We start from the raw sequence: 16,394 nt of genomic DNA, 5'->3' as shown, positions 1-16,394 counted from the left end.
TTCCTTGGTGGCTCAGAGGGTAAAGAATCTGCCTGCAATGCAGGAGACCTGGGTTTGACCCCTGGGTTGGGAAGATCCTCTGGAGAATAGCTACCCATTCCAGTATTCTTGTCTGAAGAATTCCATGGACAGGGGAGCCTCATGGGCTACAGTCCATGAAGTTGCAAAATCTGGCACAACTGAGTAACTAACACTTTCACTTCACTTTCACTTCTAGTTTCCACGGGTCATTGATTTAGTACAAGACTGCTCCCCATCCTCACCCCTGCCTGTTCTCTAATCACCTGGCCACAAAACTTGTGTTGGAATACTTTGGCATACAGAACCCAGAAAAACATTTTACTTACTAGATTATTGGTTTCGTATGAAAAGATATAACTCAGGAACAGCCAAAGGTAAGAGACGTGTTGGGAATGTCTGGGGGAAGGAGCAGAACTTCCATGGTCTCTCAGAGCACACGGGTTTCTAGCTCCCCATGTGTTCGCCAGCCTGGAAGCTCTCCAGACCCTGGCTTTTTATGAGAACATGATAAAATCATGGACCATTGATGATGGTACTGGTTCTCCAGCCCCTCTACCCTCCCTGGAGTTTGGGGGGTGTGGCTAAAAGTTCCAACCCTCTAATCATCGGTCTGGCATCCAGCCCTCAACCTAGGTTACCTGTGCCTCATTAATATAACTAAAGACGCCTTTACTGCTCTCTTCAGTCTTCAGTCGCGTCCAGCTCTTTGTGACTGTATGGGCTGTAGCCCTCCAGGCTCCTCTGTCCATGGGATTCTCCAGACAGGAACACTAGAGTGGGTTGCCTTGGGAGTCTTCTGACCCAGGGATGGAATCCGCATCTCTTTTGTCTCCTGCATTGCCAAGCAGGTTCTTTACCAATAGCGCCACCTGGGAAACCCACTTAATGCTCTTTACTTAGGAAATTCGAGAGTTTTAGGAACTCTGTATACCAGGAACAGTAGGTAAAAACCAACTATATATTTCATGTTGTAAAACCACCATATCATAGTCAGATATATAATTATACTTAAAGAGTCCAGAATAATAATTATATACTCAGTTAAAAACACACTTTAAAAAAAAACAACAAAAAAACACACTTTTGATATGAAATTTCAAAGTAAAAATACCCAGTATTATACCACAGATTTATAGACCAGAAGGAACCTTCTTGGTCAGTTGTTTGGGGTTGGGATGTGACATAGGAAATTAGTAATATTTTTAATAATTTTTTTTCTTATTTTCAGATAAAAAGAAAAGTAGAGGAATAATCCTGTCTGTCTTAAAATAGGTTGATAATAGCAGGTATTAACTTTTAACTTCCAAAGATGGTATATAGATTATTATGGAATGAGGAAACTTTATGGAAAGAAAGGCTTTTTCATATTTTCAGTATTTTAATAGTGAATTTTCTTTAAAATGAAAATGACTCTAATGCATCTATACATTATAAGAAAGATGTTGAAACACTTTGTGTCTCTGAAATAGCCTTTGATGTATTCTGATTTATTATTCCTTGACTACACACACACACACACAGAAGTTTTCTTATTAAATATAGAAGCATTAAGTCACAGAGAGTCAAGTGGGAGAGCAGTGAACTGGGGTTATGGCCCTTTTCTTTGTTGGAATAGTGTATGCTCACTCTTTGCATTCCCTATCTCAGAATTGCAGAGGTAAAAATCCGGTATTCCAAACATCTTTGCAGTGTTTCCAGAGGATAGTCGGGTTGACACTGTTGTCATTTTTCTTTAGTTAGGATAGCAGTAGAGAGACCGAGATAGAAACCTGAACAAAGTACGGAGGAAGGTAGCTGGACAGGCATTGAAATAATTAGGTTGCACAGTACATCTATAAGTTCCTCTCAAAAATTCAGATGTGCAGGAAAAAGTAGGTAGCCTGAAAAGGATGATCATGTTGGCTAAGTGTTGGTCTGTATATAGACAGTACAGATGCATACACAGATGATAAACAGCCTAGATGCTAGATATTGCATGATGTTAATCTGTGTAGCAGAGAGCCATGGACTGTACTATACTATACATGGACTGTGGTATCTTCTTATAAATTTGAACTAATTCTGTTAACTTGAATCTAGTTCTGTGAGTGTCATGTATATGTATATCTTAGTTTTGGAATAATGTATAGTTAGGAATATTTATTGAGACCTTTTTTCTTTTTAAACTTTGCAAAAATAAATTTTTAATAACTAGCAACTGGTGTTTTAAACAAAAACATAGGAAGTAGAATATTTTGGGAATGGTGCTGTGTGACATTAATTTGTGTACTAATTTGTATTAGTAGTTAATTATTCACTTGTTAGTAAGTATATTCTACTTACTATTAAAAATTAAATACATTTTAAAGGAGAAGATGAAACATAAATCATGATTCTAAATATTAAGGCTCTCATACCGTTTAATAAAAAAATGCACATTCATTCTTGTATGAGAATAAGTTCTCATTGCCCAAAATCCTTTGGTATGAGTGACAATTTAAAATGCTTCCTAATCTCCACGAACAATTTAAAGTTACTGTTGTGATCTGTGGCTGGTAGCAGCAGTATTATCAGTATTGTGCTGAATTCTGGGAACATTGTTTTCGATTGGAATAAAAGAGTTGATACTTGGATGTTAAGAGTTCCATAATAAATGGGCATTTTCTTTTGTTTCCAAGTTTTATGAATGTAGGGCTCACGCAAACTAACATTTTTGTGTATCCTTTGAAACTTTGGGAAAGTGGGATAATTGAGAGTGTTGAGCTAAATTAATCAAATTTTGGAATACAGAGGGAGAAAGTACCTGGACCATACACTGATTATGGTGAAGTGCAAACAGCATTGTCAGTGAATATGACTCAACACAAGTTCAAATTTAATGTTAGTTATTCAAAGTGAGGTGAAGTGAAAGTCGCTCAGTCCTTGGAATTCTCCAGGCCATAATACTGGAGTGGGTAGCCTTTCCCTTCTCCAGGGGATAGTTATTCAAACTACCTTCTAAAAGCAGTTCTAAAAAAGATTTATTTATTTATGGCTGTACTCAGGCTTTCTGTAGTTTGGGCAAGCAGGGGCTACTCTCCAGTTGCTGCCCAAGGGCTTCTCGTCGCAGAGCATCGGCTTTAGGGCACCAGCTCAGTCGTTACAGTGCACAGGCTGAGTTGCTCCTGGGCATGTGGCATCTTCCTGGACCAGGGATCGAACCCATGTCTCCTGCGTTGGCAGGTGGATTCTTAACCACTGGACCACCATGGAAGCCATACTTTTTTTTTTTTGATATTGTTGGAGTAGAGGGAAGTAAAACTGAATGAAACAAGTTCTCTGCCTTCAAGGGGAATTTAATCTAAGAAATAAATGCAGCTGTTGGTAACTATAAGATTGTGATTGTTTAGTAAAAGTAAAGGTGGTTTGGGTACACAGGAGGGAACAGGTGAATGCTGGCCTTAAAAGATTTGACAGAACTTCATAGTGGAGATGACATGAATGTTTCCTGGTTTGCACAAGATATGTAGGTTAGATATATGTTTAGCAGAAAGAGTTTTTTAAATTAAGCTAATTTCTTGATGACAGTGCACATGTGACCTTCCCTCTGGTTTATTTCAGTGACCCAGAGTGTCAGCGTGGAGGCCTGTTCTATCCGTGTTTCTCATCTGTTGTGTTGTCCTAGGGGCGGCCAGCTTGGGGTCTGGGTGGCGGAGCCCTTGTGGTCTTGTCCCTTTATTTCAGTGCTTTACAGATATGTTGTGTGTGTGTGTGCACGCGTGCGCGCGTGTGTGTATGTGTGCATGTGCGCGCGCGCGTGTGTGTGTGTGTGTGTGTGTGCGCGCGCACGCACTTGTGTGGGGGTGTACGTGCCATAATGTGAAGGAGGCTGGGAAGCACTCTTTTAGATTACTTACTGTTCCTCTTCTGGTAAGAAGTTCTTTGGTCTATAGTTTTGTTTTTGTAAAAACAGCTAGAATAGTTTCATAATACGAACACATTCTGGATAAATGGTATTAGGTACCAGTGCAGACAGAATCTTCTAGTAAACCATGTTCCATGCAGTGATTAGGGGGCCCTACCAGGCTTTTAATTCTCAGCTTTGTATTTATGAACATGATGGCATTAAGTGAAGATTTGATGTTTGTGGTCATGGCCACACTTTAAATAAATGTGACCAAAATACAGTATCCCTCCATATACTTTACTTTTCTTCTGGTAAAGATACTAGGTATTGGACCTATTTCTGAGAAAACTATACTCCTCTCAGCAGGACAAGTACTTCGGAGGAAGGGAAGTTGGGCAGATTTGCTTATGGTAGGGACAGCCTTGAGAGGAAGTCCAGAGCGCCCTTCCAGTAAGAGGCAGACAAGGGAGAAGGAAGCAGAAGAGAAAATTCTGAACTTACAACCTGGAAGAAAGCAGGCATCTGGACACCCGGTCCTAGGTGTTACGCCCGCGTCGTGACTGCCTGGAACTGTTGACTTCAGGATAGAACTGTAGATTCTGGGGGCTAGTTTGACTTGATATACAACCCCCCATATTAAAGAGGAGAAATTGGGGTCCCAACTTTCTTATTAGTGAAAGGGACTAAGATATGGTAGCAAAGGGATAGTTTTGGTGCTGCAGACTGTCAAGAGTACAGTTACTTGTTGCTTGTTTTGTTTTTTGTTAGTGACCTGGTGTCTCGAGGGTATTTTAGGGATCTTAAGAAAGATTCACCACCTTCCTACTCTTCTTACTCAGTTCCTCTGCCTAGTAAACTTCAGTAATGTGTCTTTGGCTATATAACAGTATTGGTTAGCTATTTAAAGAATAAGAAAAGATTAAAGAACAGACCATACCAGCACTCTTCTAAGCTGGAGTATTGTCTTTTGGTGGGATAAAATATGTATCAGAATTTACGGTTTCTCTGCAGCTAGGGAGCCAGCCTACATTCAGCCTGGAAGTTGTTCTTTTCCAGCATACATACAAGGAGCTATTAATGGCCTTTCACCATGAAGAAAATTTTATGTGCTGGTATTTAAATTCTAAGTAGTTTGTTTTTAATTACTATTAGAGAAAGATGAACTATTTCCAATTTTGAGCACTCCCTCTAGACAGGAAAGAAACAGGGAAGTCCTTTTATTCCAAAGTTATAAAGCACATGAGGGAATAAATCTATTACTGGTAATGTGCAGATACCAAAAATAGTCTTAAATCTCCTAAGAAATTCAGTAATAGAGGTATCAGAGAAAGACTGTAAAATAAATATTTTTAAATGAATGAATCATATCAGGAGGAATCAGAAGCATTAGGAAGAAAACCCAAGATACTACCAGAGTAGATCAGGCATACTTGAAAAGAACTTAATGTAGCTAGAAATGAAAGAGGAAAAAAAAAATCAGTGACATTAGGTACTCAGTGGACAGAAGTGGCAGGATTTAAAGTTGGAAATGCTTATTACAACCTACAGAAAAGGGAAAGAAGACATAGATGACTGCTTACTTCGTGATACAAACTGTGCCAGGTTCTTCTGTTAATGTTTATCTCATTTAATTCTCAGAACCACTTTTTGAAGTAGTTTTAATATCCCACTTTTAAAAGAGTACTGTTGTTTACAGATAAGGTAAAAACAGTAGATGAAGCAACATCAGTGAGGAAAATGATTATCTCTGTTCTGAATATGCTAAGGAATTTGTGGGGTGTTTGCTGAAGTGATCCAGAAGATGCTCAGCTCAGGAGAGAGATCTGGAATTAAAGTTTTAAGCTGCTTCATTTCCCAGGGTTGTTGGACTTGCAGAATATACCAAAATCTGTTTATTTCCTAACACAGTGGTTTATTTAAAGGATGCTGGCTAAAGGGAACTATAGTTGAAGGGATGACTCAAGTCTGACATTGAAATTTACTGTCTTTGTTGGCCGCCTTTCCTTCTCTGAAAGTAAGCCTCCTTTCACATATTCCCTCCCTGCCCCCATCATACATTTTATTCATTTCTCATGGGTAGCAGCTTAAAAAAAATTTAGTTGTGCATATAAACTGTCTCAGCTGATGAGAATAGTTTTTAATGTTATTTTAAACTAATCTGATGTTTTCTTGGGGGATTATCCTTGAAATGAGGTCTTCACACATGATTAGTGAAAGTGAAAGTGAAGTCGTGTCCGACTCTTTGTGACCCCATGGACTGTAGCCCACCAGGCTCCTCCGTCCATGGGATTCTCCAGGCAAGAGCCCTGGAGTGGGGTGCCATTCTCTTCTCCAATGTTAGTAGCACTGTTTTAACAATTGATCAGTCAGGGTACTGGGTCATTAATTAAGACTGTGTGGTACTGGTATAAGGAAAAACATACAGATCAGTGGAATATAATTTAGAATCCAGCAATAAACTTACATTTACAGTAAATTGGTTTTCAGCAAGGGTGCCAGTGCTGTTCAACAGGTGGGAAAACGGTCTTTTCAACAAAAAATTTTGGGACAGCTGAGCTGGATATCCTCAAATCAAGGAATGAAGTTAGGCCTCTGCCTCACACTCTTAACTTAGGTGGATCAAAGACCTTTATGTAAGAACTAACATATTAAAAAAACTTTAGGAGAACAAAGGTAGGTGTAAATCTTTGTGACCTTAGATTGGGCATTAGTTTCTTGATGACAGCATCAAAAGAACAAGCAACCACATAAAAAATAAATAAACTGAACTTCATTAAAATAAAATAAATATTTTTGCTTCAAGGGAGATGATCAAGAATGAAAAGAAGCCCACAGAATGAAAGAAAGTATTTGCAAATCCTCTCTGATAAGGGACTTAAATCAAGAACATATAAAGCACTCTTAAAACTCAATGATAAAACACCAGCCCAATTCAAAAGTAGACAATAGACTTGAATAGACATTTCTCCAAAGGAAATGTGGCCAATAAGCAAAGAGATGCTAAACATCATGGGTCACAGTGATATGCCACTTCATGAAACCCACTAGGATGGCTAAAATAATAAAAGCAGATTATAACAAATGTAGTTGAGAACATGCTGAAATGGAAACCCTCATCACTGTTGGGATTGCAAATTGGGCTTCCCTGGTGGCTCAGATGGTAAAGAATCTGCCTGTATGCAGAAGATGAGGGTTTCAACCCTGGTTCAGGAAGATCCTCTGGAGAAGGGAATGGTACGTACTCCAGTATTCTTGCCTGGAAACGTCCATGGACAGAAGAGCCTAGTGGGCTACAGTCCATGCAGTCACAAAGAGTTGGACACGACTGAGCGACTGACACTCTCTCTTATAACTGCTGTAGAAAATAGTTTGGCAGCCTCTAAAGGTTAAACATTGAGTTACAGTATGATCCAGCAGTTCCATACTTCAAAGAAATAAAAACATGTTTCTCCACAAAACTTACTCGTAATAGTAAAAAATTATATATATATATATATAAATATAATTTTAAAAAATAGTAAAATAGTAGTGAAAATCGCTCAGTTGTGTCCGACTCTTGGCAATCCCATGGACTATACAGTTCATGGAATTCTCCAGGCCAGAATACTGGAGGGAGTAGAAATAATCCAAATGTCTTATCAGCTGATGAGTGGATAAATAAAATGTGGAGTATATCCTTACAATGAAACGTTATTCAGCAACAAAAGGAAAGACGTACTGATAAAAGGAAACAACATAAGTAAAGCTTGAAAACATTATGCTAACTGGAGAAACCACTCACCAAAAAAAAGCATATACTGTGTAATTCCATTTATACGACCATTTATATTCCAGAAGATTCCGTGTGTATTCCAGAAGAGACAAGTCTTTAGAGGCAAGAACAGGTTAATGTTGCAAAGGACTGAGGTGACAGTTGGCTAGAATCAGGAGGTGACTGCTAAAGAAAATAAGGTTTCTTTTTGTAATGATGAAAATACTCTAGGGACTTCCCTGGTGGTCCATTAGTTAAAACTCTGTGCTTCCACTACAGAGGGCATGGGTTCGATCCCTGATCAGGTAACTAAGGTTCTGCAGGCCACATGGTGTGGCCAAAATTTTTTTAAAAAAAGGAAATTCTCTAAATTTGATTTTGGTGATGGTTGCACAACTCTGATTGTACTAAAAATTGTTGAATTTGTACACTTTAAATGGCTCAGTTATGGGCGTGTGAATGATATCTCAATGTTGTTGTAACAACCACCACCAAAGGAACAATGGTTCCACTGTGGAACCTAGACTGTATGCAGGTAGGCAGAACAATATACTGTACTATTTTAAACACCAGACAAAAACGTTTTCCTATAAAGATTAACTGGATGTTTCCTAATACAAATGTTTATAACCTTGCTGAAAAGTTACATACCATACATGTTTCAGAATTCATCAGTAAACAAACCCAGATGATTCAGAGTTAATAATATAAAGTTGGTAATTGAAGCCATGGAAATATAATATTCTAGAAGGGGTTTGTAGAGGAAGTAGATGAATGGCCTGCAAGGTTGTAGACAGAGCCTAAAGGGAGAACAACGTAGATGGACAAAGGAAGAAGGCCACGGAGGAGGATGGCATGGAAGTCAAGGAAATAAGAATGAATGGATAGCAGTGTACTCCTGCAAAGATGCTACATACAGATTTGTTTCATGAATAGAAGATTGCTGATGATGTTTGCAAAAGCAGTGTTAATGGAATTTTTTGGAAGCTGGCTAAGTGAATGGAGTGAAGAAGTGGAAAACACTGTAGACTGTTCCTTCAAGAATTTTGGCTAAAGGAAGACAGTAGTCAAAAGAAAATGTAGATTGAGGAAGAGCTTTTGTTTTTTTTTCAAATAAGATGAGAGAGACTTGAACAAATTCATGATGATGAAAAATAGAGCTTGGAAAAATGGACAAGGGGGTAACTGATGAAGAAAGACCCTGTGGTTGTGATAGGATGAAAGGAAAGAAGAATGTTCGAGGATGCAGTTGATTGGGGATGAAATTGAGATTTGGAGGTGTAGTGCATGATAGGAAGTTGAGAGAATTGCTACCATCTCATGGTTCCTGTTTTCTTAATAAATAGAGGACCTGGTTTTCTTCAGAGAGGAAGGAGAATATGGAAAAGGGGGCTTGTGAACAGTAGCTTTTTTGTGCAAAACCTACCTAAGGAAGGCTGGAAAACTAACCAAACAGCAAGCGTTGAGAGTTTAACTGAGATTAGAGACCTGGAATTGGTAATACCCATATTGGAGGCTGAGGTTTGTTTTTGTTTTGTTTTTTTCTCTTGCAGCACTTACTAGCCTGGCTTTTGGAGTAAGACTTGAAGTGAGTCAAAGTTAGCTTTTTATCAGGGCAACAGGATAGAAATACAGGGGGCAGAAGTGTTGAAGTATGAGGACTATGTAAGAAGGAAGCAAAACAGGAAGGGGTTAATAAAGTGGGAGAAAATCAAGGGCTGAGGGTCTCAAGTAATCTTTGTGGATCTAGGTCAGTCTGTCCAGTGATTAATTAACGGTAAGTTGTCTAGTGCCTTAATTGAATCTTTGGAGTGTTTTGCTGCTAGGGTCAGAGATTCTTCAAATTAGAGGTCAGTGTACATAGTGTTTAAGGGAAAGTCTACCCATTTCATATTAAAATGTTGAATATTCCAGAGTTTATGAATGAAGTATAAAGCATCCAAAATTTATCGTAATTGAACTGGCAGATCTGTGGCTGGTTCTTGATGAAAGGATTGCTGGAAACTTAGAAAAAAGAACTGGTGAGCGTCAGGAACAGGCTGTTAGAAGGGTTGTTGAAGATACCAGGGATGTGGTCAGGACTTGGTTTGGAGAGGAAAACTAAACCAGCTTCTAGTCTTTGCCGATTATAAGGGCACTGGTGATAGAAATGAAAATGGGCACAAAGTGATATGGTTAAATGGTTTAAGTTCTTTTCCACAGCTCCGTGGAAGCAGTGGTCTTGAAGTGTATGGAGATAGATGAGACATTGACTCTGACACATGTGGAACATGGGGACATCTTTAATCATGATGATAGCTAATGTTCTTTGCGGGCTGTCTGTTCCAGGCACTGTCCCCATTATGTAAACTTTTAACTTGAACTTGACTCATTTGTCGATGTAATCCTATGAGGCATTGTTATCATCATTTTATAGATAAAGAAGCTAAGATGGAGAGGCCAGTAACATTTCAAAAATATTATCCAGTTTGCGTGGGGGAGCCTGAATTTAAACCTAGACCACTGACTCCAGAGCAGATGTTTCTGACCACTGTGCTGTGCCATTATAGGATAGTGCTCTAATGTAATTTGTATAATATGTATTCAGTGTGTGTTGAGTAATTTACATGAAACTGTAGAGGAGAATTGTTTGGTACGATATGGATGCTTTCTAATTTAGTGATAATTTTGTTGGCTATTTTATGAGAGAGTTAACCAAGAGCAGTGGTTAAGAGTGTGGTTCCAGCAGCATCAGCATCAGTGTTATCTGGGATCTTGTTGGAAACAAATTCTTAACCCTTACCCCAGCCCTGCTGCTTGAGAAATCTGGGAGCAGAGCCCAACAGTCTGTTGGGTTTTTTTTTTGTTTTTTTCTGGCCTCGCTGAGTCTTCATTGTGGCACTCGGGTGCAGTGCACGGGGGCTACTCCATAGTTGCGGTGTGCAGGTTTCTGATTGCGGTGGCGTCTCTTGTTGCAGAGCACGGGCTCTGGGGCCTAAGGGCTTCAGTAATTGTGGTGCAGGGGCTTGGTTATCCCAAGGCATGTGGAATCTTCCCAGACCAGGATCGAACCCCTGTCTCCTGCATAGGCAGGCAGATTCCCGACCACTGGGCCACCAAGGAAGTCCCAGTTTGTGTTTTAACAAAGCTAGTTTATTTTACTGAAGGCTAAAAATTTGAGAGCTACTAACCCAGAGCAGAGCATCGTATCAGAAGGTAAATTAGAATTTGAATTAGCCTTAAAATGATACTGAGATTGTCACTGTTTTCTGGATCACATTCTAAGGATTAAAATGTGATGCGGATTTATTAGCATTACATAGTCCCTGGTGGCTGAGATGGTAAAGCATCTGCCTACAATGTGGGAGACCTGAGTTTAGTCCCTGGGTCAGAAAGATCCTCCAGAGAAGGAAATGGCAACCCACTCCAGTACTCTTGCCTGAAAAATCCCATGGACAGAGGAGCCTGGTAGTCTACAGTTCATGGGGTCACAAAGAGTCAGACATGACTTGAGCGACTTTACTTTCACTTTTCACTTTCATACTTTGTGTGACTGCAGTTTGATGTGTTGATTCTACTGGTAACAAGTGAAATGGGAAGCAAAATGTCAGGGGATCACAGCTGTTGACAGCGCACAATGCTTGGTTGTATATCAGTAGTGCTACTTTAAAGGAAAGTAGTTCTTTCCTTTAAACATTTAAAAAATTGTGTAGCATTTGATATACAAAAATAGATAATGTAGATATGTTTTGAAGAAATAATAAAACAAATATCTGTGAATCCAATACTAAGTTTCAGAACTAGAAACAGAAGCTATCTCTGATCACATCCCTAGCTTTCTATCAGAAGTAAATCCACACTGTAAGTAGTGACATTCTTGTCTAATTCTTCTGTCATTGTATTGCCCGTGACTGGGCTGAGGGACTTGTACCCTGGACTTTGGGCCTCTGTGTTGTAATGAAAGTGCATGTGTGACTCCAGAGCCAGAACATGTATTTCATTACACACACACACACACACACACACACACATAAAGTAATCCACTGTCATAAATGTGTGTAAATCATTGCTTTGCTTTTTCTGATTACTGTGCATGTCTGTATCCTGAAATAACATAGTATTTAATTTTGCTTGCTTTTTTATAATATGAAATATTCATACTGTATAATGTGGAAAATAAAAAAATTTTAGTTGTTTTGTTCATGTAATGTTAACGGTTCTAGATTCACTTGTGTAGCTGTAGTTCATTCATCCTCATTGCTGAGTAATGATTGCCTCACAATTCATTTATTTTCCTTTTAATGAACATTTGAGTTGCTTTCAGTATTTTTGTTTCTTGCTATTATAAACCAGTGATGCCAGAAGCCACTTATATTTATCTCATGATGAGTATATGCAAGAGCTTCTGTAGGATTTATACCTTGGAATAGAATTGTTGTGTACTTGAGTAATTTTCATCTTTACCATATTTTTAAAATGCCAGATTTTCTCCCAAAAATGATTGTGCCAACTCACCAGTTGCTCTATATCTTCATGAACACTTGGTGATATCATACCTACTGACGTTTTGGCAGTCTTAAGTGCAGAAAGGTATCTCACTATACTCTTAGTTTGTATCTTCCTATGTGATGAAGTTGACCATCGCTTCATGTTGACTGTTGTTTTATCATCTGTGAAATGCCTTGTCTTTCTCCTGTTTTGTCTATTGCCTTTCCTTAGTGATACATGAGTACTTTGTTTATTCTGGATATTTATTGTTTAGTATTCATACTTCAGGTTTCTTTCCAGTTTGGCTTCTCTTTTCACTTTCTGTGTGACATCTTTCAAAGACCAGAAATACTAAATTTTAATGGAGTTATTTTTTAGATTTTAGCATTTTTGTGTTCTACTTAAACTTTTCTCCACCCAGGGATTGTAAAGCTATTTTTCTTTAAAAACTTAAAGTGTTGATTTTATAAATTTTCAAACCATCTGGAATTGATTTTTCTGTATGGTGATATAGTAGGCATCCAGTTTCTTTTTTTACCCCCACATGGATAATTATTTGGCTCAGGACCATTTATTAAATGGCCTTTTTTACCAGTGGTCTGCAATACCATCTCTATCATATCAAGTCTCCATGTATGTTTGGGTTTATTTGAGGGATCTCTTCTTTTGGTGAATTTACTTTCTGCTTTAATCTGTATATACTTTTATATCTTGAAAAGTTAAAAAAATTTAAAATTACAGCTAAACATAATTAATAGAAATAACTTTATTTAAATATCCAGTGTTCAGATTTCCCCAGCTGTGTTTTATATGTAACATACATGCACACGTTCTAATGTGTGTAGTGCTGTTGTTCAGTTGCTAAGTCGTGTCTGACTCTGTGACCTCATGAACTGCAGCTCTCCAGGCTTCCCTGTTCTTCACTATGTCCCTGAGTTTGCTCAAACTCAAGTCCATTGAGTCAGTAATGCCATCCAACCATCTCATCCTTTGTTGCCCGCTTCTGCTTCTATCCTCAGTCTTTCCCAGCATCAGCATCTTTTCCAGCAGGTTGGCTCTTTGCATCAGGTGTTCAAAGTATTGGAGCTTCAGCTTCAGCATCAGTCCTTCCAATGAATATTCGAGGTTGATTTCCTTTAGGATGGACTGGTTTGATCTACTTACTGTCCACGGAACTGTCAAGAGTCTTCTCCAGCAGCACAGTTTGAAAGTATCAGTTCTTCAGCACTCAGCCTTCTTTATGGTCCAACTCTCTCACATCTGTACATGACTACATTATAGTTTGTTTGGATCAGTATTCTTGTAAGTTCTATGTTCTGTGATTGGTTGACATGTCTCTTAAATCTCCAGTCTGTAGGTTCCTGCTCCATTTCTCAAGCCACTGCCCCCTCCCCCTTTGCCTTGTTGCTTGTTGTTTGAGAAATGGAGTTGTTTATCCTGAATTTTGCTGGTTGCAACTTCTTGATGTTCAGTATGTCCATCTGTTCTTTTCATTTCCTGTAAATTGGTTGTTAAATGTAAAGGCTTGGTATGTTTTGTTTATTAATTTATTTGCAAAGATTGATTTGTATGTGGTATTATATACTGCAAAAGAAAGATCTTGAGATACAATTTACGTACATTTTCACATCTGCTCAGTGGTTTTTAGCATATTCATACTAAAACTAAAAGTTGTACAGCCATCTCCATACCCAATTTCAGAATATTTTCATTACCATGAAAAGAAATAATATGACCTTTCGGAGTCATTCTCCATTCTCCACCCCCCTTCAACTAATCTGCTTTCCATCTCCATAGATTTGCCTATTCAGGACCTTTATATAAATGGAATCATATAGTATGTGGTCTTTTGTGACTGACTTAATTTCATTCAGCATAATGTTTTCAAGGTTCATTCATGTTTTTAGTATATGTTAGTAATTCATTCCTTTTTATTGCTGAATGATTTTCCATTGTATGGGTATACCACATTATATGTATCCATTTGTGGGACACTTAAGTTATTTCCACATTTTGGCTATTGTGGATTGAGTTGCTGTGAACATTCTGGTACAAGTTTTTGTGCAGGCATATGTTTTCATATCTCTTGGGTATATAACTACTCGGAGTACAGTTGCTAAATCATGTGACTCAGTGTTTAAATTTTTGAGGAACTCCCAGACTGTTTCTCAGACTATTGTGCAATCCCACCAGCAGAATGTGAGAGTTTTAATTTCTCCACATTCTCACTAGTACTTATCTGTCTTCTTTATTTTATCCATTTTAATGAGTATCTCGTGATTTTGTTTTCTATTTCTCTGATAGCTAATTATGTTGAGCATCTTTTCCTGTGCTTATTGGCTGTTTGTTTATCTTCTTTGGAAAACTGTTTATTCAGATCCTTTGCTTACTTTAAAATTGTGTTGTCTTATTGAATTGTATGGGTCCATTCTGGGCTTCCCTCGTAGCTCAGTTGGTAAAGAATCTGCCTGCAGTGCAGGAGACCCGGGTCTGATCCCTGGGTTGGGAAGATCCCCTAGAGAAGGAAATGGCAAACCACTCCAGTGTCCTTGCCTGGAAAGTCATGGACAGAGGAGCCTGGTGGGCTGCAGTCCATGGGGTCACAAAGAGTCGGGCATAACTGAGCGACTAACACTTACTTATTTATTCTAGACACATGTCCCTTATCAGATATATAATTTGCAAATCTTCTCTCTCATTTTATGGGTTGGCTTTTCACTGTCTTGGATAATACATAATTTTTATTGTTGTTGTTCTTTAGTTACTAAGTCATGTCTAACCCCATGGACTATAGCCCACCAGGCTCCTCTGTCCATGGGATTTCCCATGCATCTCCTGCATTGGTAGGTGGATTCTTCACCACTGAGCCACCAGGTGGTGGTGGTGGTGGGTTTATTCACTTAGTTGTGTCGGACTCTTGCAATCCCATGGACTACAGCCCGCCAGGCTCCTCTGTCCGTGAGATTTTCCAGGCAGGAATACCGGAGTGGGTTGCCATTTCCTTCTTCACGGGATCTTCCCAACCCAGGAATCGAACCTGGGTCTCTTGCACTGGAGGCAGATTCTTTACCGACTGAGCTACCTTTTTCTGCAAGGAAGCTCATAATTTTTATTAGGTGATGTATAGTGAAGGGCAGGAAAGCCTGGTGTGCTGCATTCCATGGGGTCGCAAAGAGTTGAACCCGAGTTCGCGACTGAGCAACAAACAACAACAGTGCTGGGTTATTTCATTTCCTGATATTAGCAACTGTTGATGATCACTGCCTAGACCCATTAATTTGTTAATTGTGAAGTGGTGTATTTGAATTCTATAGTTCCTTCTTTGTAAGAATTCTGAGTTTAAAGTTAATGTTCCTTCAAGTCATTGAAGATACCAATTTCACCGCTGAGGCTTCCATTGCTTTTCAGAAGTCAGCTTTGTCATGAATACCTTGAAACATTGATGACTCAGTTGGTGGCGAAATTAGCTATTATTGTCCCAGAGCTATTTTTTTCTAGTTTTATCACTACTTGACAGGTCAGTTTTATATCCTTATGTCGTCCCCTACCTCCTCCCCAAATAAAATTTGTACATTTGCTTCAATTACTGTATTTAGAAGGAGGAAGTATATAAATACCTGTATTGCAGAGGATTTTAAAAACAGGTTTATGTTAGTATGGTTTATATACAGTATAATTTACTTACTGTTAGTATAGAGTTTGATTTTTAGTTAATTTTTCAGTTGTGCAGCCATCACAAAGGTTTAGTTTTAGTTTACTTCCATTAACCCCCAAGTTCCCTTCCTGTCCTTTTCTGAAATTACTTGCCTTTATTATAGAGATCCGTAACCTGGAGTTGATAGAGGCCTTCTGATGGCTCTAAAACTGCATGGAATTATATGTAAATATGTCATATAGCGCCTGTGTTTTTAAAAAGGCAAAATTTTAGTAAAGTATTAATTATACGAGTACATTTTAGAGTTGACTGGGGATATACAAATTACTGTGTTGAAGGTTACAGGAGATAGTGTGACTATGCCACTAACTGGATGCACATTTAGCTTCATGATTTTTTTCTTATTATTACTTTTATTGAAGTTTCATTTTGTCATTCACATATATAATTCATTTTCGTACATTCTGAAGTCAAATGTAGCCTGGTTGCCTTGAGCTATCTGCCTTATTTCTTCCCTGTTCCTGTATACTTACGTGTGAAATAGTCCTAGGTGATTCGTTCAGTATACTTTTTGATATTTTATAGAAGGTTTGTGTTTTTGTTATGGTGTCTAGTTAGCTTTATTTGGTTCCTTC

General features: G+C 38.5%; 1 protein-coding gene across 2 annotated transcripts in view; it reads left to right on the top strand.

The window, feature by feature from the left end:
• The window catches only part of KPNA3 (karyopherin subunit alpha 3), a 91,311-nt gene that overhangs the window by 16,179 nt on the left and 58,738 nt on the right, over positions 1-16,394 (top strand). The window contains exon 1 of one of the 2 annotated variants that reach the window (XM_043477734.1): positions 8,910-8,915. The exons of the other annotated variant lie outside the window; for it this stretch is intronic. The gene's annotated coding sequence lies outside the window, so the exon portion shown is untranslated. Of the gene's footprint in view, positions 1-8,909; positions 8,916-16,394 lie in introns of those variants that run through there. 2 annotated transcript variants of the gene reach the window in all.

The sequence above is a fragment of the Cervus canadensis genome, chromosome 9 (assembly GCF_019320065.1).
Source record: "Cervus canadensis isolate Bull #8, Minnesota chromosome 9, ASM1932006v1, whole genome shotgun sequence".
NCBI lineage: Eukaryota > Metazoa > Chordata > Mammalia > Artiodactyla > Cervidae > Cervus > Cervus canadensis.
The sequence above is the reverse complement of the archived record's forward strand: the minus strand, read 5'-3'. Positions and strand labels throughout refer to the sequence as shown.